This window comes from Macrobrachium rosenbergii, chromosome 27, assembly GCF_040412425.1.
Source record: "Macrobrachium rosenbergii isolate ZJJX-2024 chromosome 27, ASM4041242v1, whole genome shotgun sequence".
Taxonomy (NCBI): domain Eukaryota; kingdom Metazoa; phylum Arthropoda; class Malacostraca; order Decapoda; family Palaemonidae; genus Macrobrachium; species Macrobrachium rosenbergii.
In genome coordinates, this window is record NC_089767.1 from 25,768,794 (window position 1) to 25,791,510 (window position 22,717).

The window sequence follows — 22,717 nt, forward strand, 5'->3', positions numbered from 1 at the left end:
AATTGTTAATGGTAACATAGCGCACTGAACACACACACACACACGCACACGCACACACACTACTACCGACGCACTTGGCTCGAGTCCAGGGGTATATATCTCCCTTCCATTCGAGTGTTGCCTTTACCTTGTTCCTCTTTATTCCTCCTTGCCCTTTCGTTTTCTCCTCTCTATTCCTCATTGCCCTTTCCTTCTCTCCTCTCTATTCCTCATTGCCCTTTCCTTCTCTCCTCTCTATTCCTCATTGCCCTTTCCTTCTCTCTCTCTCTCTATTCCTCATTGCCCTTCCCTTCTCCTCTATTCCTCTCCTCTCTCTCTATTCCTCCTCCTTGCCCTTTCCTTCTCTCTCTCTCCTCTCTCCTCTTTATTCCTCCTTTATTCCTTGCCCTTTCCTTCTCTCCTCTCTATTCCTCCTTGCCCTTTCCTTCTCTCCTCTCTATTCCTCCTTGCCCTTTCCTTCTTTTCTCTCTCTCTATTCCTCTTTTGCCTTTCCTTTCTGCTCTCTCTCCTTCCTCCTTTCCTTTCTCTCCTTTTCCTTGCTCTTTCTTTCTCTCCTCTATTCCTCCTTGCCCTTTCCTTCTCTCCTCTTTATTCCTCCTTGCCCTTTCCTTCTTCTCTGCTCCTTTATTCTCTCCTTGCCCTTTCCTTCTTCCTCTCCTCTCTATTCCTCCTTGCCCTTTCCTTCTCTCCTCTCTCCTCCTTCCTCCTTCTCTCCTCTTTCCTTCTTCTCCTCCTTTATTCCTCCTTGCCCTTTCCTTTCCTTCTCTCCTCTCTATTCCTCCTTGCCCTTTCTTCTTCTCTCCTCTCTATTCCTCCTTGCCCTTTCGTTCTCTCCCCTCTATTCCTCCTTGCCCTTTCTTCCTCCTCTCTATTCCTCCTTGCCCTTTCTTCTCTCCTCTCTATTCCTCCTTGCTCCTTATTCCCTCCTTGCCCTTCTGTTCTCTCTCCTCTATTCCTCCTTGCCCTTTCCTTCTCTCCCTCTCTTTCCTTCTCCTCTCTATTCCTCCTTGCCCTTTCCTTCTCTCCTCTCTATTCCTCCTTGCCCTTTCCTTCTCTCCTCTCTATTCCTCCTTGCCCTTTCCTTCTCTCCTCTCTATTCCTCCTTGCCCTTTCCTTCTCTCCTCTCTATTCCTCCTTGCCCTTTCTTCTTCTCTCTATTCCTCCTTGCCCTTTCCTCTAATCCTCCTTGCCCTTTCCTTGCCCTCTTCCTCCTTTCTCTCCTCTCTATTCCTCCTTGCCCTTTCTTTCTCTCCTCTCTATTCTCCTCCCTTTCTTCTCTCTCTCTATTCCTCCTTGCCCTTTCCTTCTCTCCTCTCTATTCCTCCTTGCCCTTTCCTTCTCTCCTCTCTATTCCTCCTTGCCCTTTCGTTCTCTCCTCTCTATTCCTCCTTGCCCTTTCGTTCTCTCCTCTCTATTCCTCCTTGCCCTTTCCTTCTCTCCTCTCTATTCCTCCTTGCCTTTTCCTTCTCTCCTCTCTATTCCTCCTTGCTCTTTCCTTCTCTCCTCTCTATTCCTCCTTGCCTTTTCCTTGTCTCCTCTCTATTCCTCCTTGCTCTTTCTTTCTCTCCTCTCTATTCCTCCTTGCCCTTTCACTCTCTCCTCTCTATTCCTCCTTGCCCTTTCACTCTCTCCTCTCTATTCCTCCTTGCCCTTTCACTTCTCTCCTCTCCTCTTGCCCTTTTCCTCCTGCTCTTTCCTCCTTCCCTCCTCTCTCTCCTTCCTCCTTGCCCTTTCCTTCTCTCCTCTCTCTATTCCTCCTTGCCCTTTCCTTCTCTCCTCTCTATTCTTCCTTGCCCTTTCTTTTCTCTCCTCTCTATTCCTCTCTTGCCCTGCTCCTTCTCCCTCCTTGCCCTTTCCTTCTCTCCTCTCTATTCCTCCTTGCCTCCTTTCTTTCCTCTCCCTTTCCTTCTCTCCTCTCTATTCCCTCCTTGCCCTTTCTCTCCTCTTTATTCCTCTCCTCTCCTCTCTCTCTCTATTCCTCCTTGCCCTTTCTTTCTCTCCTCTCTATTCCTCCTTGCCCTTTCTTTTCTCTCCTCTCTATTCCTCCTTGCCCTTTCGTTCTCTCCTCTCTATTCCTCCCCTTGCCCTCTCTCTCCTCCTCTTCTCTCCTCTGCCCTTCTCTCCTTTCTATTCCTCCTTTCGTTCTCTCTCTATTCTCTCCCTTTTCCTCCCCTTTCCCTTTCGTTCTCCTCTCTATTCTCCTTGCCCTTCCTTCTCTCCTTGCTATTCCTCCTTGCCCTTCTCTCTCTCTCTATTCCTCCTTGCTCTTTCACTCTCTCTCCTTTCCTTTGCCCTTTCCTTCTCTCTCTCTATTCCTCCTTGCCTTTTTCTCTCTTCTCTTCCTCCCCTTGCTATTTTCCTCCTCTCTATTCCTCCTTGCCTTTCTTCTCTCTATTCTCTTGCCTCCTTCCCTTTCTCTCCTCTTCCTCCTTGCCTCCTCTCTATTCCTCTTTGCCCTTTCTCCTCTCTGTTCCTCCTCTCCTCCTCTATTCCTCCTTGCCCTTTCACTCTCTCCTCCTTGCCCTTTTCCTCCTTGCCCTTTCCTCTCCTCTCCCTCTCTATTCCTCCTTGCCTCTTTCCTCCTTGCCTTTCTCTCTCTCCTCCTATTCCTCCTTGCCCTTTCCTTCTCTCTCTCTATTCCTCCTTGCCCTTTCCTTCTCTCCTCTCTATTCCTCCTCCTGCCTTCTCTCCTCCTTGTTCCTTCTCTCCTCTCTTTCCTCTATTCCTCCTCTCTGTTCCTTTCTTTATTCCTTTGCTCTCCTCTCCTATTCCTTCCTTTCTTTCTCTCTGTTCCTCTTGCCCTTTCTCTTCTCTCCTCCTTGCCCTTCCTGTTCCTCCTTGCCCCTTTCACTTCTCTCTCCTCCCTTGCCCTTTCTCCTCTGCCCTTCCTTCTCCTCCTCTCTCTCTATTCCTCCTTGCCCTTTCTCTTCTCTCCTCCTCTTTTCCTCCTTGCTCCCTCCTTCCTTCTCCCTCCTTCCTCTTTATTCCTCCTTGCCCTTTCTTCTCTCTCTCTCCTCTCTTTCCTTCCTCCTTGCCCCTTTCTTCTCCTTTCCTCCTTGCCCTTTCTCTCCTCCTCTCTTCCTCCTTGCCCTTTCTTTCTCTCCTCTCTATTCCTCCTTGCCCTTTCGTTCTCTCCTCTCTATTCGTCTTTGCCCTTGCCTTCTCTCCTCTCTATTCCTCCTTGCCCGTTCCTTCTCTCCTTTCTATTCCTCCTTGCCCTTTCGCTCTCTCCTCTCTATTCCTCCTTGCCCTTTCTTTCTCTCCTCTCTATTCCTCATTGCCCTTTCTTTCTCTCCTCTCTATTCCTCCTCCCTTTCTCCTTCTCTTTCTTTCTCTCCTCTCTATTCCTCCTTGCCCTTTCTTTCTCTCCTCTCTATTCCTCATTGCCCTTTCTTTCTCTCCTCTCTATTCCTCCTTGCCCTTTCTTTCTCTCCTCTCTATTCCTCATTTCCCTTTCTTTCTCTCCTCTCTATTCCTCCTCCCCCCTCCCCGCCCACCTACACACATACAACCTCGCAACACCCCCTCCCCTCCTGAACATGCATACTTTTTTTCCTCATTTCTTTCATTCAATTCTATGTTGTTTTCTGCGTTAATTATACTCCTTAATTCTTGATGTGTCTCTTATTCTTCCTTATATCCTGTCTCCATGCATGTTTTTTTCCTCATTTTCGTCATTTTCTTCATTTAATACTAAGTTGTTTTCAGCGTGATTTATCCCCTTTCTCCTTGATGCGCCTCTTGTTCATCCTTGTATCCTATCTCCATTATTTGGTTGCTGTATAATCTATTATTTATACTTTTTTTTTTATTCTTTCAGCAGTGCTGTTTTACACTAAACTTTTCATCCAAAACAAAGTATTCAAATTTTTTTTTTTTTTTTTTTGCCAATTATTAATCTAGGTTTTCCATTCTTTCAGCTATGCTATGTTGCATTAAACTTCTCGGCTGAAACAAAGTATTCATTATTTGGTTTTTATTTGCCAAATTATTCGTTCGAATTCGTTTAGCAATATTATTGCACCACAGGATAACCGAGCGAAGGATATGACACCGCAGGATGCCGAATTATATGTACAGCCATGAATGCTCTCTTTTTTTTTTTTTTTTTTTTTTTGCGATGGGGATAGAAGCGTCATCAGCTCGTTGACCCCGACTTGCACGGTGCAAGTTTGCGTTTGTCATACGTAACCTTTCTTGCCTCGTAAAGTATGCTTCCTTTGCTTCTTTTCTTGGCTCTTTCTCTGGTCACTCCACCTTTCATATGTACATTTCTTTCGTCACACACACACACACACACACACACACACACACACACACACACACACATATATATATATATATATATATATATATATATATATGTGTGTGTGTGTGTGTGTATATATATATATATATATATATATATATATATATATATATATATATATATATATATATATATATATATATATATATATATATATATATATATGTGTTTACATTTATTATATAAACCACCTTCTGTCTACTGCAATAAAGAAATCAGGATACATACACAGTTTCTAAGCTATGTCATCGTTCATGATTGATAGATTAATGCCTGTGAACTGGCATTGCAAAGACTATGGTCACCCTTTGGGTTGCCCCGATCCAACTCGGTGTAAGAGCTAGTTGTGCTTGGTTTTCATGTCTATTGTTGATATAATAATTATGTATAAAAATGCTTCAATTTATTAATATTATTATTATTATTATTATTATTATTATTATTATTATTATTATTATTATTATTATTATATTATTATTATTCAAGCTTCCAAAGAATATGGTGTTCATTAGGAAGAAGAGAAGGTAAAGGGAAATACAGAAAGAAATCTCACTATCAAAAAGAAACAGTAAATAAATAGACAAAAATGTATTAAAATGCAAGGAGAATAGAATTAGGGCAGCAATGCATTGCATCTTCTCTTGAACTTTGAACAGAAAAAGAAAATCAATGCATCCATAAATTCTGTGGGACGGTTCCTCTGTTATATTCTTAAAAAATAATCAAATTTTAAGAATTTGTAATTGATATTACAAAACTGGGGCGGGTTTGTCTCCAAACAGGGACTTACAGAAAAGCTAAGTATACCATAGTTTAACCAGACCACTGAGCTGATTAACAGCTTTCCTAGGGCTGGCCCAAAGGGTTAGATTTATTTTACGTGGCTAAGAACCAATTGGTTACCTAGCAACGGGACCTACAGCTTATTGTGGAATCCGAACCACGTTATAACGAAAAATAAATTTCTATCACCAGAAGTAAATTTCTCTAATTCTTCATTGGCCGGTCAGAGAATCGGACGCGGTCCCAGCGGAGTGCTAGCCGAGAACGATACCAATCCGTCCAATGAGGGATTAATTAGCTCTTCGTTGGGTGAGTTGGTAGAGCTGCGGACTGTAACTCGGTAGGCCGGAGTTCAATTCCCCGGCCGGCTGATGAGGAGTTAGAGGAATAGAAATTCATTTCTCGCCATAATGTGGTTCGGATTCCACAATAATCTGTAGGTCCCGTTGCTAAGTAACCAATTGGTTCTCAGCCACGTAAAATAAGTCTAATCCTTCGGGCCAGCCTTAGGAGAGCTGTTAATCAGCTCAGCGGTCTGGTAAAACTAAGGTATACTTACTTATAGAGCCGACAAAAAGATTTAATTGCCGGATCAAAGGGAACAATGATATGAAGTTATATTTAAGACTGTATCCATTGTCCAGCAAATTATATGGGGGTTGTGATGACTCCAAAAGTAAACAGTAACAGCGAGCTGGTTCATAAAAACATGGATGGACCCAAGACATGTGAAAGGTTACCCTGAGATCGGTCCAATTTATCACTCCCACCTAACGTCATCCACACCCAGCGATGGTCGACGACAACTTCCTTCCCATACATGATCAAATTCTCTCTTCCCATACTCTCTGAATCTCTCTCTCTCAATAAACAAATGGGCAGAGCCGACTGTATGTCTGGCTGGGCAGATGTAATTGTTATCAATGATAAGGTGTAAGTTATTTCCAAGGTACACTGAATTTCATATCAAATGATGTACACTTGTGCATATATATATATATATATATATATATATATATATATATATATATATATATATATATATATATATATATATATATATATATATATATATATATATATATATATATATATATATATATATGTCTGTGTATATATACAGTCTCTCTCTCTCTCTCTCTCTCTCTCTCTCTCTCTCTCTCTCTCTCTCTCTCTTTTTTTTCCTTGGAGGGACTGAAGTCATTCGGGATATGGTTGCTGGCCTCCCTCCACTCTCGCCCTTGGCTGCAACCATTCATTGTTGAATAACCGCAAGGTACCCATAGTAATGCACTGCTCTGTTAAATAGAGGCACAAAGGATATTTCAAGGAACAGGACTAAATTATAACCCCAACCCAGCCAGCCTGGCCTCTTCCATTAAGGTCCTTCGCTGGTATGGCTGAGTTTGTTGCCATGCGACACCGTGGGCTACATGTTGTGCATATTTGTATGTATATATATATATATATATATATATATATATATATATATATATATATATATATATATATATATATATATATATATATATCTATCTGTGCGCGTGCGCTCTTGTCTATGAAGCCCCGAAACGAAAATTAAAAGTCGCGATTGGAGGTAGCGTTCTTTTCTGAATTTCTTCAATCAATCATTCATCACTCAATCACTCAATCAGTCAATCAGTATATATGTATATATATATATATATATATATATATATATATATATATATATATATATATATATAATATATATATATACATATATATATATGTGTATATATATATATATATATATATATATATATATATATATATATATATATATATATATATATATATATATATATATATATTCTTATTTACTTGTTTATTACTACAACGCATACTTAAATCCTTACAACTGGAACTCCCCGTAGGGTGCACCGCAGAAATTACTTATGATTCGTTGCAGCATGCCTTCGGCCCCTAGCTGCAACCCCTTTCATTCCTTTTACTGTACCTCCTTTCATATTCTCTTTCTTCCATCTTACTCTCCACCCTCTCCTAACAAGTGATTCATAGTGCAACTGCTTTGAGGTTTTCCTCCTATTATTTCTTTAGAACCTTTTACTGTCAATTTCCGTTTCAGCTCTGAATGACCTCTTAGGTTCCCCAGTGCTTGGCCTCTGGCTTAAACTCTGTATTCAGTTCAACTCAGTACAACTGGAACTTGTATATAAACGACTGCTTATAGTTATTATACATATAAATCAGACAAATTAAGATTATCCCAATTTTTCGTTGCTCATATTCGCTGCAAAGATAGGTTGTAGCAGCAACTTTTCAGAACGTTTAATTAAGATGGTCGACGGAATTGCATTTTTTAACCCACATCAATCTGGGCCTATACTTTCTGCTATTGCTGTTACTGCTATCTACTACTATTACTGTTATTACTTCAATTACAACAGTTCATCATGTTTAGGCCATTGTTGTAGTTGTCGCCTTGTTGTTGTTGGTGTTGTTGTTGATGAAGGAGTGGAGCGGTTTTAATTGCATCAGCAGCCGAGCTATTTTAGTCAGACATATCTTAATAAAGGCCTGAATGAACTGTTACTAAGTAAAACCTGTTATCGTGTTTTTATGTTTCGTACCTCAGTGTAAATTTAGAAACACCTACTTGTAATTTCCTGTGTTATATCAAGATACGAGGATTGTTTTTAAATATTTGTTGTTATCGTGGCCTCTCTCTCTCTCTCTCTCTCTCTCTCTCTCTCTCTCTCTCTCTCTCTCTCTCTCTCTCTCTCTCTCTCTGTGTAAATGTCGTGTGAGATAAGATTAAAAAAAAACACTTTTCATAATGAATCACTCTCATCTCCGCTGCCTCCTATTTCAGTTGTAGGAGTTAAAATCTTTTGCCTGTCTCTTATCAAAGGTCATACCTTTTCAAATCCTCCAGTAGTGATAGATAACGTCACCTATATAATCTGGGAGGCAGTCATACGATTACAGTACCTGTTGACAATAATGGTTTCTGTGCCAATAAATATGATAAGATTTTATTAACTGACTGATGGCCTGATGTGTATGAATGAATCGAAGTTGTATTGCCTTTTAAAGGTGCTAAACTCTTGCCTCTTGAAGTTGTGAACTAGTTAATTAGTAAAGCTATTAAAGAAAGTTTTTCTTATAAAATCTTGTAAGTATCTGATGAGTGAATACACAAGAGGAGTGATATGACCATAATAACTGGAATTGTCTTTGCTCTAACTACACAAGTCTTCCCATCCCCACAAAAGTTGGTTGATTTTGAAATGTTTATGGAATTCTACTCTTATGATTCTGAACATGTTTAGAACAGCCATGGTCATAGGATTCTGATATATATATATATATATATATATATATATATATATATATATATATATATATATATATATATATATATATATATATATATATATATATATATATATATACATACACACACACACACATACACACATATATATATATATATATATATATATATATATATATATATATATATATATATATATATATATATATATATATATAAATATATATATATATATATATATATATATATATATATATATATATATATATATATATACAGTGATGATCTATATCATTTCTAAAAAAAAAAATCAAAATCTTGTCATCTCTAAAATTCATAGACAGAAAATTTGCCATCCTATTAGCATCAAAACAGAATAATTTCAATGAGAACAGTATAATTTCTATATATGCTTTATATACAATCATGAAGCTACAGATGTCGCTTAATATCACCTCGGGAGTATCCCGATAGGGAATTTTATCACCGAAGGGGAATTTATAAGTGATAAATGGATTGGTACTGCCGGGTCGCGATCCCACGACACAGAACTTATCCAGCAACTCCAGTCGACGTTCCCTACCGGGATACTCCTGAGGTAGCGTGAATATTATATTAAGCGACATTTGTAGCTTCATGATTATATATATATATATATATATATATATATATATATATATATATATATATATATATATATATATATAGATATAGATATATAGATATATATGTATTAGTAATTATACTGTTTTCATAGAAATTATTTTGTTTTAATGCTAATAGGATGACAAATTTTGTCTATGAATTTTACAGATGACAAGATTATGATGTTTTTGGATACGATATAGATTACCATTGTCTTAGAGACTACTGACTTTTAATGTTTGCGTGTTTAAGAGAGTTCTCCCGATAGCAGGCTTTCGAACCCCATGGGCATGATAAGATGGGCATATCCTTGTGGATGGTAGACCCCTGTGAATGCAATAGGGTAGTAATATTTCAGGCAGGCTTTCAACGCTTATTATCGTGATGGATTTATAATGCCCTTGGATGTGGCATGTTTTCGACGGTTAAGGGAAATATAAGATCAGTATCTTCACAAAGTTGATAGTCTCAAAGTTCTTAAGATAATGAATTCTTGGTTCTTTAGGGAAATAAGAATTGAACCGTTTTAGTTAAATCAGTTTGTTTATTTAAATTCAAGGGAGTACAAAGATAAATAAATGACACTTGAAACGTACACCCATTCTTCAAGCCAGATCCTCACCCAGATAAAATCGCCAACAATTTACGTTTCCGAGTCTTTGCATTATTCGATCTTAGCGAGAAATTCGTGAAAATGCGTCTCAGGACTCGGAAAATGTCCAGAATTAATTTGATTCCGAACACAAACAGATCTACAAACTTTCTGAATGACAATCAAAATATAGTGTTGAATGTTTCACTCCCTGGCATCTGTAAATATATAAGTGATGAATATATACTATAAAGAAAATTAGAATTAAGAATAAGGAAGCAAAATAGTCATTCAGACCGAAGCCGGACTTCTGAGCTATGCATTATGGAAATAGGAAATTTTATTTACTCTTTTGGAGTGATGTAAGAGAGACGAAAGTAGCATGGCAACTGAATTTCTGTTACACAAGATTTTTCTTTAGACCTTGCTGTAGGGAATGCAGTCGGAAGTCTTCTAGAGTGGTTGTGACAAACCAAAGAATTTTCATGAGTTAAATAAAAAAAATTCCGTACTGCGGATCCGTGAAGTGTAGGACAGAAAATCTCATTCAAAATCCTTTGGGGTTTTGTTATCATCATATGAAGAGGTCCGGGTACTAGTATGTAAAGTGAATAAATTATTTTTTGGAATATAATACATTTTAGTCCAAAAAAGCAGATTCAAAATTATATATATATATATATATATATATATATATATATATATATATATATATATATATATATATATATATATATATATATATATATGTATATATATGTATATTTATTTATTTATTTATTTATATATGTGTGTGTGGGCGTGTGTATGTATGTACTGGGTACCAGTTTCTTCTCATTTTTTAATCTGCTTTTTTGGACTAAAATGTATCATATTCCAAGAATAGTTTTTCCACTTCACATCTTAGTGCCCTGACCTCTTCATATGATGGTAACAAAATCCCAAAGGATTTTGCCTGAGATTTATATTTTGTCCTACATTTCAAGGATCCGCAATGCGACACATATATTTTATTAATCTCATCTATTACTAACATTTCTGATACTTAAGCAAATTATTAATTTCATCAATTAGCCGTCTCAGTTATCAAAAGCCTTTCCAGGATCCAGTATTATATGAGACAATGTAGCATATTCATAAGTATTTTGTTTGTCAGTGTAACGTAATATGAAACATTTGCATAAAGGTAGGCCAAAAAAAATTAAATTTTGAAACCAATCTTCTTTGTGGCAATGTGATTTTTATTGAAGTTCCATCTTTTGAACCGGTTTTTTATATTAACTGTCTTGAAAAGCAACAAGTAAAAAATGCGCCAAAGTTTCTTTGGCGCAATCGAGTTTTCTGTACAGCGTATAATGAAACTCTTAGCCACGGCCCATGAAACTCTCAGCCGCGGCCCATGAAACTTTTAGCCGCGGCCTGGTGGTGGCCCGTGTTGTTGTCACCTATAGTAGTTCTTCATTGGAGAGGTGGGTAGAGCTCTCGACTAGCACGCTGTTGGCCCAGCGTTCGACTCTCCAACCGGCCAGTGAAGAATTAGAGGAATTTATTTCTGGTGATGGAAATTCATTTCTCGTCATAATGTGGTTCGGATTCCACAATAAGCTGTAGGTCCCGTTGCTTGGTAACCAGTTGGTTCTTAGCCACGTAAAATAAATCTAATCCTTCGGACCAGCCCTAGGAGAGCTGTTAATCAGCTCAGTGGTCTGGTTAAACTAAGATATAGTTTTTTTTTTGTTACCTACGGTGGTGCCAGACGCACAATCATGGCTAACTTTAACCTTAAATAAAATAAAAACTACTGAGGCAAGAGGGCTGCAATTTGGTATGTTTGCTGATTGGATGGTGGATGATCAACATACAAATTTGCAGCCCTCTAGCCTCAGTACGAACAGACAAATACCCACCTCAATAGTTTGCGTTAACAGAAAACTCAAAATAGTACGGCATCAAGCAAATCACATCTGGCATTCAGAAACTTGCGAACGTTTTCACTCTTGAAACACCAAAACAAAAGGAACATTAAACAGTGGCAGGTAAAAGGGACGATTTCCTTCACAGCACCCGTTGCGTTGTGATAAAGCGCCTCGCTTGTTGCTTTTGTGACTCCAAGCAAATTAGAGGTCCAGTCACCGTTGCTTCTGCTCCAGCAGATAAATTACATGCAGTCATCGTTGATTTGTAACGCCAGTTAAATCAGGAGCCCAGTCATTGCTGATTTGTGACTTGAAGTAAATCAAAGGTTTGGTCATAAAGTTTTGTTACTGCTGTTGTGCCCAGATAGATTAACTTAACAGACATTGCCAGTTCAGTACTGCAGTTGATGTACTTATTCACTTATTAGTGCTTCATAACTCTTGACAAGACAGAAAACCAGTCGCTGTTTATCTCGGTGCTTGAAGATTTAGTTATGCTTTTGTTGCTATGCACTGTATAGTTATGCTTTTGTTGCTATGCACTGTAGTTGTTGCTGATTTGCAGCGTCTTATGAATTAGGTAAATAATTAACTGTTAATGTTCCATCTTGAACAAATTAGAGAGCAAGGCAGTAAAGCCTTGCAGTACCTGATAAAAGAGGTAACCTATTACTGTCACTACTAATCATGTGAATGAGTTAATTAGGAAGTGGGCAGTCAATTACTGTAATCATTTTCTGCGAAATTAATTACATTCCCGTTCATTTGTTGCTTGAGGACGCCTGATACATGAGATAATAATTCAATGTTGACTGGCAGTACTAAGATGGCTTATAATATCTCTATCTATTTTATTCTTTTCAACACCATTTGAAATGAGTTAACGATTATTTTTACCACATGTCACTGAAAGTGAATGAGTAATTAGTTATTTCTTTCAGATGTGCATTCTTTACCATGATAAATCAACTGAATGAGATGAAACTTTAATGGTCACTGATAAAGGACTACTTGAGTCACCTGCAATTTTACGCTGGATGAACAAGATAATCAGTTATTCTTGCTTTGTGGCTATAGATAAGTTATGTTAGGTAAAAGAAGTGACTAAACACTGGTGCTTTGTAATTCCAGATGCGTAATAAATAAGTATAATTAATAGGGACATATGAATTAAATAAAGCAACCATTTCCCTGGTATTCTACGATGGTTTGTAAATCTTCAAGAAATGGAATCATCACCAAATGATGATTCCAATTTTTTTATTATTATTAAAGGTAACTTGACCTCAGAAATAAGTTGAATCATTCAAGGACCCGCTCTAACGCTTTTACCAAATAAGAACTTTCCTTACACCTCTTGGTAAAGGCAGGTTATTCGTCAGACTGAGTTGTTACGAATTCTGTCGAAATGGGGAGAAACTAACAAGAAGCGAGAATTTCAAAAGCGTCCAACTGAGTCACATTCCGACGTGTTCTCACTAATAATACCCCGGAATTCAAATTTACAGGCCTAGAATGAGCCAAGAATGGCATGACTGCAAGTTTATAATTAATCCTCTCTCTCTCTCTCTCTCTCTCTCTCTCTCTCTCTCTCTCTCTCTCTCTCTCTCTCCGTTCCCGTAGCTTGATACTGCTTTGTATCCATGGTCTAAATTTATGGTTTTACAAATCCCGTTTGCCTTACAAGGAATCTGCTTCCCTGGCGCCTGAATCCATTATCTCATGCCATTAATTTTTAAGCAAATTGTATTTTTTTAGACTTTGAGCACCGTTTTGGCCATGCATTGTTAAAACTAAACTAATGAAAAATAATAGTATAACTATTTTGGTTTTTTATCCAATTCTTCAGAGTCTGACACCATGAACATTACAATACGATAAGTAATGTGAAAGTATCAACTGGTATGTAAATCTATACTATAATAATAATATAATTATTTTGGTTTGTTTTCAAATTCTTCAAAGAGTTTAACACCTTACACTGCACAATGCGATGGGTAATGCTTTCTGTGCATAAGATAAACATAAAACAATAAAGTTAACTAGACAGACCACGGGGGTAAATGAGCCGTTTAAATGTCCCCACAATCCAAAAGGGATAAAAAACATTTGTAACTCGATGTCATTATCAGACTGGGGTGACAATCTGGGTCATTGTGATTCTGTTGTTTTAATATACACTAATGGTTTGTTTAATGTGACAAAATTAACGCAGTGCTAATATTAAACAGTTAATTATCTGATGGGAATTACTACATCACATTTGCAGGTTTATCATGCCATTAACATAATAGCTTTTAGAGAGATGCAGCTTGTGAGTTATTTATGCTAATTTACCTTTTAAAATATAGAATGGCACTTCTGAAAGAGAGAGAGAGAGAGAGAGAGAGAGAGAGAGAGAGAGAGAGAGAGAGAGAGAGAGAACTCTAGGTAAAATTGTGCGTCCTTCTTTTTCAGCGGCTGGTAAACAGTCCCACAGTGCCAACAAGTCCCACACTGGGAAGAAAAAAATTTGATTTGAAATGATCAAACCCATTAGCGAATCTAATTTTTGCCCATGGGCAATGGATTATAAACTGAATTTTTAAGTCATATGGTTTGCTCTCTACTTTGCACACACACACACACACACACACACACACACACACACACATATATATATATATATATATATATATATATATATATATATATATATATATATATATATATATATATATACATACTACATATATATAATTGTATATGTGTATGTATGTATATACGTATTATGTATATATAATGTATATATACTGTAGATATGTGTGTGTGTGCGCGCGTATGTTTGTACGTATGTACGTATGTGTGTGTATCACTGTAAGTTCATCTCCAATAGATTGCGCTCTCTCTCTCTCTCTCTCTCTCTCTCTCTCTCTCTCTCTCTCTCTCTCTCTCTCTCCTCCACATATACACAACAGTAACATGACTATGCAATAACTTGCTCCAACAGCGTTAATGAGCCAGATGGCGATTGCCAGAGTTGCTCATATATACAACATGAGGTGCTGTCTGTGCTGAAGTTAAAGTTGTAGGAGAGTGTTATACAAAATCACTTTGATTGTTAACACTTGACTGATTGGTTGTGCAATGGGTAGTAAATAAGCCTAGAGACCTTGCTTTGATTGGCTGCTTTGGTTTTTGCTTTGATTTGCAAGAATTCATTATGAACTGGTACATTTTGTGTTTTTTTTTTTAATGGCTGTTAAAGAGCAGTCTGGCTTCTTTTAATGCATATTGCTTTTGAAGCCTGTTCTTCTGATTTGGTTAATTTATTGTAACATGCATCATCTGGTTAAATTCTTTCAACATTCTTCATTTACCAATGGCGTCGTTGACTTTGCTGTGTAAGGACTGTCGTCACAATAGTCCAGCTCATTTTCAGTGTATTTGCTCTGATCTAATCGCAAGGCTTTTACTCTGACAAATAATTCTATCAAGGTCCCAGTGCTTTTAACTAAATATTGTCTTTCGCCTCAGTGCCTTATTTTTCATTGGCATCAAACTGCTTCTCTGTTACCTAACATGTTCATGTAGGATTTTATCTTTTCGTTTAAATTCACGTTTCTTTGCAATTATCAGAATACTTAGCAACTATTGAAACAAATAGTTTAAATAGTTGCTATTTAAAATGCCTTTGACTATGCACTATTTTCATTTGATATGGTCTGCCAATGAGATCATGCTATGACTGCTTTTACCATAAACTTAACTGCACTAAATATGATCTGACTGTTTAAACTACTGTCACCTGCCTTTCAAAGCCTCACCAATTTTAGTTTTCTGTAAAAGAATACTATTGAGATCGCTTTGTCTGTCCGTCCGTACTTTTTCTGTCCGTTCTCAGATCTTAAAACCACTGAGGCTAGAGGGCTGCAAAATGGTATGTTGATCATCCACCCTCCAATCATCAAACAAACCAAATTGTAGCCCTCTATCCTCAGTAGTTTTTATTTTATTTAAGGTTAAAGTTAGCCAAGATCGTGGGTCTGGCAACGCTATAGGATAGGCCACCACCGAACCGTAACTGAAAGTTTCATGGGCCGCGGCTCATCCAACATTATATGCTGTACAGAAAACTCGATTGCACCGAAGAAACTTCGGCGCATGTTTTACTGTTTTCTCTTTTTAATCGAATAGACAAAATCTCAACAAGGGAAAGCACGAAGTCGCTCTCCCTCTCTCCTTGACGAGCGAGCATAAGACTTTGGTGGTCTAGAGCACAGCCAAGACCTTGTGATTCCGTTTGTTTGTTTAGGCGGGAAGAGGCGCGCCACCCCCCACCTTTCCTCTCCCCCTTCCCTTCCCCCGGGCCTCCTGGAGGAGGGATTGGTTACCAGATTGTCGGAAGCTGAAGATGGGATGGTTGTGTATGTGTATATGTATGAGTGTGTGAGTGTGTGTGTGTATGTGTGTTTGTGTGTTTGTGTGTCTGCGAAGTTTTAGGCAGGGCCGCAAATGGGTTCCGCCACCTGGCCGACGGTGCTGTGCCAAATAGGCCAATTTCCCCCTCTCTCTCTCTCTCTCTCTCTCTCTCTCTCGGCCTTTATTGGCAAAAAAAAGAAAGAAAGAAGCGAGAGAAAAGAGGCTGAATGCCACTTCCTCGACAACACGAATTCGCAATTCGTTGCATATTGCCAAATTACCCCTTCCTTTAACCTAAACTCCTTTAATTCTCATAAATAGGCTTCAGTTGTGCTAAGCTTCAGAATGAAAACTCTACTTCAAGTCCTTTAATTCTCATACATTAGGTTTCAGTAGTGCAGGAGCTTCAGAATGAAAACTACTTTAAGTCCTTTAATTCACATACATTAGGCTTCACTTCTGCTGAATTTTCAGAGGTGAAACTCTACTTGAAGTCCTTTGATTCTCATACATTAGGCTTCACTTCTGCTGAATTTTCAGAAGTGAAACTCTGCTCGAAGTCCTTTGATTCTCACACATCAGGCTTCAGTTCTGCAGGAGCTTCACACTGAAAAATGTATTCCTAAAAATTATTATTGTTTGGACTAAATGTTGTGCATTCATTTCACTGTACTCGAAAATAAATGTGGGAGAAAATCATCGTTTTATGTTCGTCATTGAGATTCCTGCTTCAAATTGTTTGCTTCGACCCGTTTACAAAATTAGTTTGTTGCTATCTCTCAGAGTGTGCGTACGTTAAAACTAAGCAATACCTCAAGTGTTCTCGGGGAAAAATTTCTTCTATCTGCGCGTACTTGAATCTGAAGGTCTCCGAAACCCAGACTATCCCATGTCTAAATTCGATTTTCTAGAAAAGAACGATTTCATTGGGTCTGTTGAGGTACCTCTCTCTCTCTCTCTCTCTCTCTCTCTCTCTCTCTCTCTCTCTCTCTCTCTCTCTCTCTATGAGTGCGAGTGTGTGTGGGAAAATGTAAACTCGTCTTTTCAGGAAAATAGAAAGTGTATGGCTAAGAGTAAAGAATTAACAACTTGATATGTCATGCATAATTCAGCAATATGCACTAATAATTCCGCTATGCCCAAACCCAACGAAAACAAGTAAAAAATGCCCCGAAGTTTCTTCGGCACAATCGAGTTTTCTGTACAGCCGCTACAGCGTATAATCAAGGCCACCGAAAATAGATCTGGTCTCGGTTTAATGCTGTATGGGCCACGGCCCATAAAACTTTAACCACTGCCCGGTGGTGGCCTCTCCTGTAACTTTGCCAGAAGCACGATCATGGCTAACTTTAACCCTAAATAAAATAAAAATTACTAAGGCTAGAGGGCTGCAATTTGGTATGTTTGATGATTGGAGGGTGGATGATCAACATACCAATTTGCAGCCCTCTAGCCTCAGTAGTTTTTAAGATCTGAAGGCGGACAAAAAAAGTGCAGACAGAAAAAAGTGCGGACAGACAAAGAAAGCTGGCACAATAGTTTTCTTCTACAGAAAACTAACAAGAAAAAAGAAGAGAGACAATGAACTGTTGTCCTTAACTACGAAGGAACCTGGTTGCTATCTGGCGTTGCAACAACTGTGGTAATCGGGGAAAAAATTCCAGATTAGCAGCAGAGGGGGAAATAACGATCACTGAATAGTTCAGTCTGAGGGTTACCGTTTTCTAGACAGTGTGGGAAGAGGTTGCCTGACGACCATTACAAGACAGCCTGAGAGAAGGAGAAGCACTCCTCTTGAGCTCTGCGGGGTTGTGACTGAATTACTACTGTCCATGGAGAAAGAGGGAGCAAACACTCCTTTATGGTAGTAAAGTTTGGACGCCGAATGCGAATGAAAGAGAAAGGTTGAAGCTGACGAAATAACCCGTCTGCAGATATGCAAAATATAAAAAAAAATAATGGATTATAAGAAAATCGAGTGAGGACAAAAAAAAAACCAATTGCCTCAGATTCAGTCCTGTAAATGAGTAAACCGAAAGTTATAAGTAAGCCAGATAAAGTTATTTAACTGAAAGTTCTACCGAAGAGCAAATCTAGAACTGATTCAGAACCATTTTCTGTTTGTAATTCGATTTCCATTCCAACAAAACCATTGCTAAAATCTCGTAGGAAAAACTCAATGAAACCATGAAAATCACGCAACCTGTAAATATTAATTATCATGCGTATTTTTTATACTAGTCTGAGGTTCATTCTGTATGTGCTTTCATAGTCTTTGATACAGTATACAATATTTGTGGTCTTTGATACAGTATACATTATTTGCGGCTTGATTTGCCTATAAGATCACTGAAATGTGAGTTAAACGATGATAACTTTATCCTATCAATGTGAAACTGACAGGGCCAGTCAGAAACACCAACACTTCCCTCTTTACTTATTATCAGGGACCATGTGGTGTTGGTAACTATTTCCCACGCCTTGTTGGCTAAGGTAAATTTCTTGGAAACAAAAATACAACTGAGCGGGACTTTCTGTGCACGCTGCTGCCCCTCATTTACGTAAGAGAGAAAACGATTCTTCCCCATACACAGTGTTACGTACGACCCAATACCGCTCGTGTTTTGTTCCTAAATCTGAAAGTTTCTAAATCTTTCGTGTTTTTGCCATTAACATTAAAAACATTTGAAAAACCGAAAGGTTTTTTATTTATAAGTTTCGTGGTTTTTTATTATATATACTCTGGTTAGCGAGTTGCAAAGTCTTCCAACTATACGAGATGATAAGGTGTACAAAAAAAGTAAGAATACACAAATTACTTTAAGCGAGAATGAAGTTTGGGAATGCTTATCAAGTCTGGTGCTAAATCACACGAGAGAGAGAGAGAGAGAGAGAGAGAGAGAGAGAGAGAGAGAGAGAGCTTTTAATACCCTGGGACGTGTGAGGAGGTGCCATGATTCCTCGTAGCCAGAGCTCGGTACCAACTGTCTTAGTGAGACCTTCGGCTTTAAGATTTTTTTTTTTTTGAAGCATTTGATTTTGTTCTTCCTCTTTCCCTGTCCTTGAGAGGAAGGTTAATTGATTTTTTTACTAGGTTAGAGTTGTTTCTTTATTGCAAGTTTGTCTAACGGACCCGTTGACAATTGTAGTTAACTTTCTTATTTTTAAGCTGAGAAGTTACAGTGTATCTTCATACTTTTAAAATAGCTGTTTCCTATGTTTATATTAAATTGAATACATAGAGAGCCCCAAGTACATAGACAAGGTCGTAATATGAGCAAGCTATGAAGGTGACATACCGGATCTCCATAGCGTTTCACATTAGGATAATTTGGCTTATATAATAGCAGATCGCCATGGAGGCCAATGACAATATCAACTGTCATTCAATTATTTTAGTTATATTTTTGTTATATTTTTTTAGTAAAACAGTAGCAGTTAGTACATCCTCTCTCTCTCTCTCTCTCTCTCTCTCTCTCTCTCTCTCTCTCTCTCTCTCTCTCTCTCTCTCATATGTCTTTATCATTTGCTTGTCCATTACTTTTGTATATTATTCCACTGTTCAATTACTGAACTTCACACTACACACGTTTCTTGCTTCAGCTAAAATAACCAGACTCTCTCTCTCTCTCTCTCTCTCTCTCTCCTCTCTCTCTCTCTCTCTCTCTCTCCTCTCTCCCTCGTCTCGTTTCAAAATAAACTGCTCTCTCTCTCTCTCTCTCTCTCTCTCTCTCTCTCTCTCTCTCTCTCTCTCTCTCTGCGCACGAACCTCCAATGTTTACTCGAAAGGTTGCATCCATCAGCCAACCGTGTCAAGGCCGTTAGCTCCCGAGTGATTTTGTGCGTGTTTTGTTCGTGCTTGGGACTCGTTATTATCAGCTGTTCACAAGTTCATGGATTTGTGCTAGTCTTCCTGTGTTTGAATTCATTGAGATTATGCTTGCATTGGTGTATCTTTATTGGCGAGGGATTCACCGTAGGCCTTCACTGTAAGCTTGCTTTTTTTAATGGTTTTGTTTCTTTGACTTTGTAAGCGTTCCTTTTGTTTAAGTTTTTTCTTTCCTTTTGTTTAGATTGGCTGATTGTGTATTATTCACACACACGCCAACAACACACTAATATATATATATATATATATATATATATATATATATATATATATATATATATATATATATATATATATATGTGTGTGTGTGTGTGTGTGTGTGTGTGTGTAATATTAGATTGGCTGATTACCTAGTATGCATAAATATTTGTGTGTGCGTGAGTGTGTGTCTGTGTGTGCGGGTGGGTGTGTGTGTATATTGTACGTATGTATGTATGAAATTTAGAAGTTAAGGAATTTTTAGTCTTGTCAGACTATACATAGATGGCATCGCGGGAATAACAGACGTTGTTAATTCTATTTTCTTGCCTCTGACGGCATAACGTCATGCCACTGATATGTTGGAACGTGGTTGTGTTTAACCCAGTAAAAAAGAAATTAAATACTTGCTGTCACCCGCCACAGATGATTTATCCCGTCTAATGTCAGGGACGAGACAGAAACAGACTCATCTCTTTGTACATTGTCCCAGCGAGTATCCCTCTCCCCTAACAGAGGCTGGCTACAAAAGAGAAACAAGATAACAGTCACTGTTATCAGCTTCCGAGAGACGGATCATCTGTTTCTTGTAACTCCAAAGAATGCTCATCAGCAGTTTGTCGAACTCCAAACACTTGAGCACCTTCGATATTCATACTTCCACCATACTTCTTTTGGTATATCTACCCATCAGTCTGCAAAACTTTTTAATAGATTCTTTACACTGTCCAATCACCCTTCAGTCTCTCCACATGACTTGACCATCTCTTAACACTACGATCCATCCTTAAACTCCAAACACTTGAGGCCCTTCGATACTCACACTGCCACAATACTTCGTTTACTATGTCTGCCCATCAGTCTATAAGGCATTTTAATACTTTTTTTCATTATCCAATCATCTTCCAGTCTCTCCACATGATCTGACCATCTCTTAAAACTATGATCCATCCTTAAACTCCAAACGCTTGAGCCCCTTCGATACTCATACTGCCACAATACTTCTTTTGCTATATCTACACATCAGTCTACAAAACTTTTTAATACATTATTTTCACTATCCTATCATCTTCCAGTCTCTCCACACGACTTGACCATCTCTTAACACTATGATCCATCCTTACAAATGTTTTAACCTTTCTGCTACGAAATTAGTTGGACATGTACCGTATGCCAGCACACCAGTGACGACACCTACATCACCGAGAAGCATCACATTTTATTCCAAATCCTTGTCACAGCCAGTTCAAGTATGAGGTCAAAGCCATGAAGAAGATAATTGCCAGCAGTATGACACCTACGAATCCTGACAAGAGTATTTCCTTACATGCCTACTGCCACTCGAACCTAATCATCACCCTAGCAATGTAAAATAGCATGGCCCCCAGTAGAGAGATGTGGGAGTCGACCAATGCAGTATACAAATTTAAATGAACCGAAGGGGCGTGTCAAGCCCTCAGCAATTACTACATAGGTCGCACTACTATAAAAAACCAATATTTCAACACTTTGTACACTACCACGACCGTCAACTGACGCTAGAAGAATCATTAGAAAGCATAGAGATCGTGCATAGAGAAGCCCGGTTCCACAGATTGCAATAGCAAAAGCTGTAAGTAAAAATCAACAACGCCCTACGTTAAACATACATAGGAACACAGACTTCATCCTCTCTTCTTCAAGGAAACCAAAGGACATTCATGAGAATCTGAAGGGAGGCATGAGTAACAGAACACCCCTGGATAAGACTAATGACAACGAAGCAAATCAAGAATGTCGACCAGACGACGAGAATCCCACCCTTGCTGCAAGCAGCGGCACAGGACATGTCTTATGGAGCACCAGGAATGCTCATGCTGCCACCCGAACCACCAGCGAGAGAATGAGATTCACCCACCAATAGAGTTTCAGTACCCCTATGATGTCATGTTTAAAATTCAAAAGTCCCCTCGCAATGATAAAAACCCTCCATGTCAATTTGCAATTTAGTCATGAAGATGTCGACTACAGTATGTAAATAGATAGAATCTTTAATAATTTTTCTTTATTCCTGAGAAGTATCACTAAAGAGAAAAAGAAGTATAGACTGGTTCAAACAAAGTCTTGATAAAAAGACAGTATCTTAACTTCAATAGAAAATGGCATTAACTATCATATAGAATATATATATATATATATATATATATATATATATATATATATATATATATATATATATATATATATATATATATATATATATATATATATATATTTGTTGTGTGTGTGTGTGTGTGTGTGGGCGCGTGTGTGTGTGTGCGCACGCGTGTGTGTGTGTGCGCACGCGTGTGTGTGTGCGCGCGCGTGTGTGCATGTATTCTTTTTTTTTATTTTACACCTAACCTAATAATTTGATAAATATTGAATCCTAAAATGTTAGACTTCTGAACGTTAATTTAAAGTTTAAATTCAACCGAAAAATGTGATCAATCGTTTTCCAGTAATCCATAACATAAAGTCATTAGAGTTCTGGGAAAATTGGTAAAAAAGAAGAAAATTACTCGTAATGCAAAAATAATAACTGTGATTCCTAAAGCCATTAGTCAAAACTTATTACTTGCCTTTGTTTCATTAAGAAAAAGATTGTAAATTGAGGCATTTAACAAAGCGGAACATTATGACG

At 38.1% G+C, this 22,717-nt stretch overlaps 1 pseudogene; it reads right to left on the minus strand.

Annotated features, from left to right (window-relative positions):
- Positions 1-1,315: 1,315 nt before the first annotated feature.
- On the minus strand, positions 1,316-3,333 carry LOC136853317 (uncharacterized; annotated as a pseudogene).
- Positions 3,334-22,717: the final 19,384 nt, after the last annotated feature.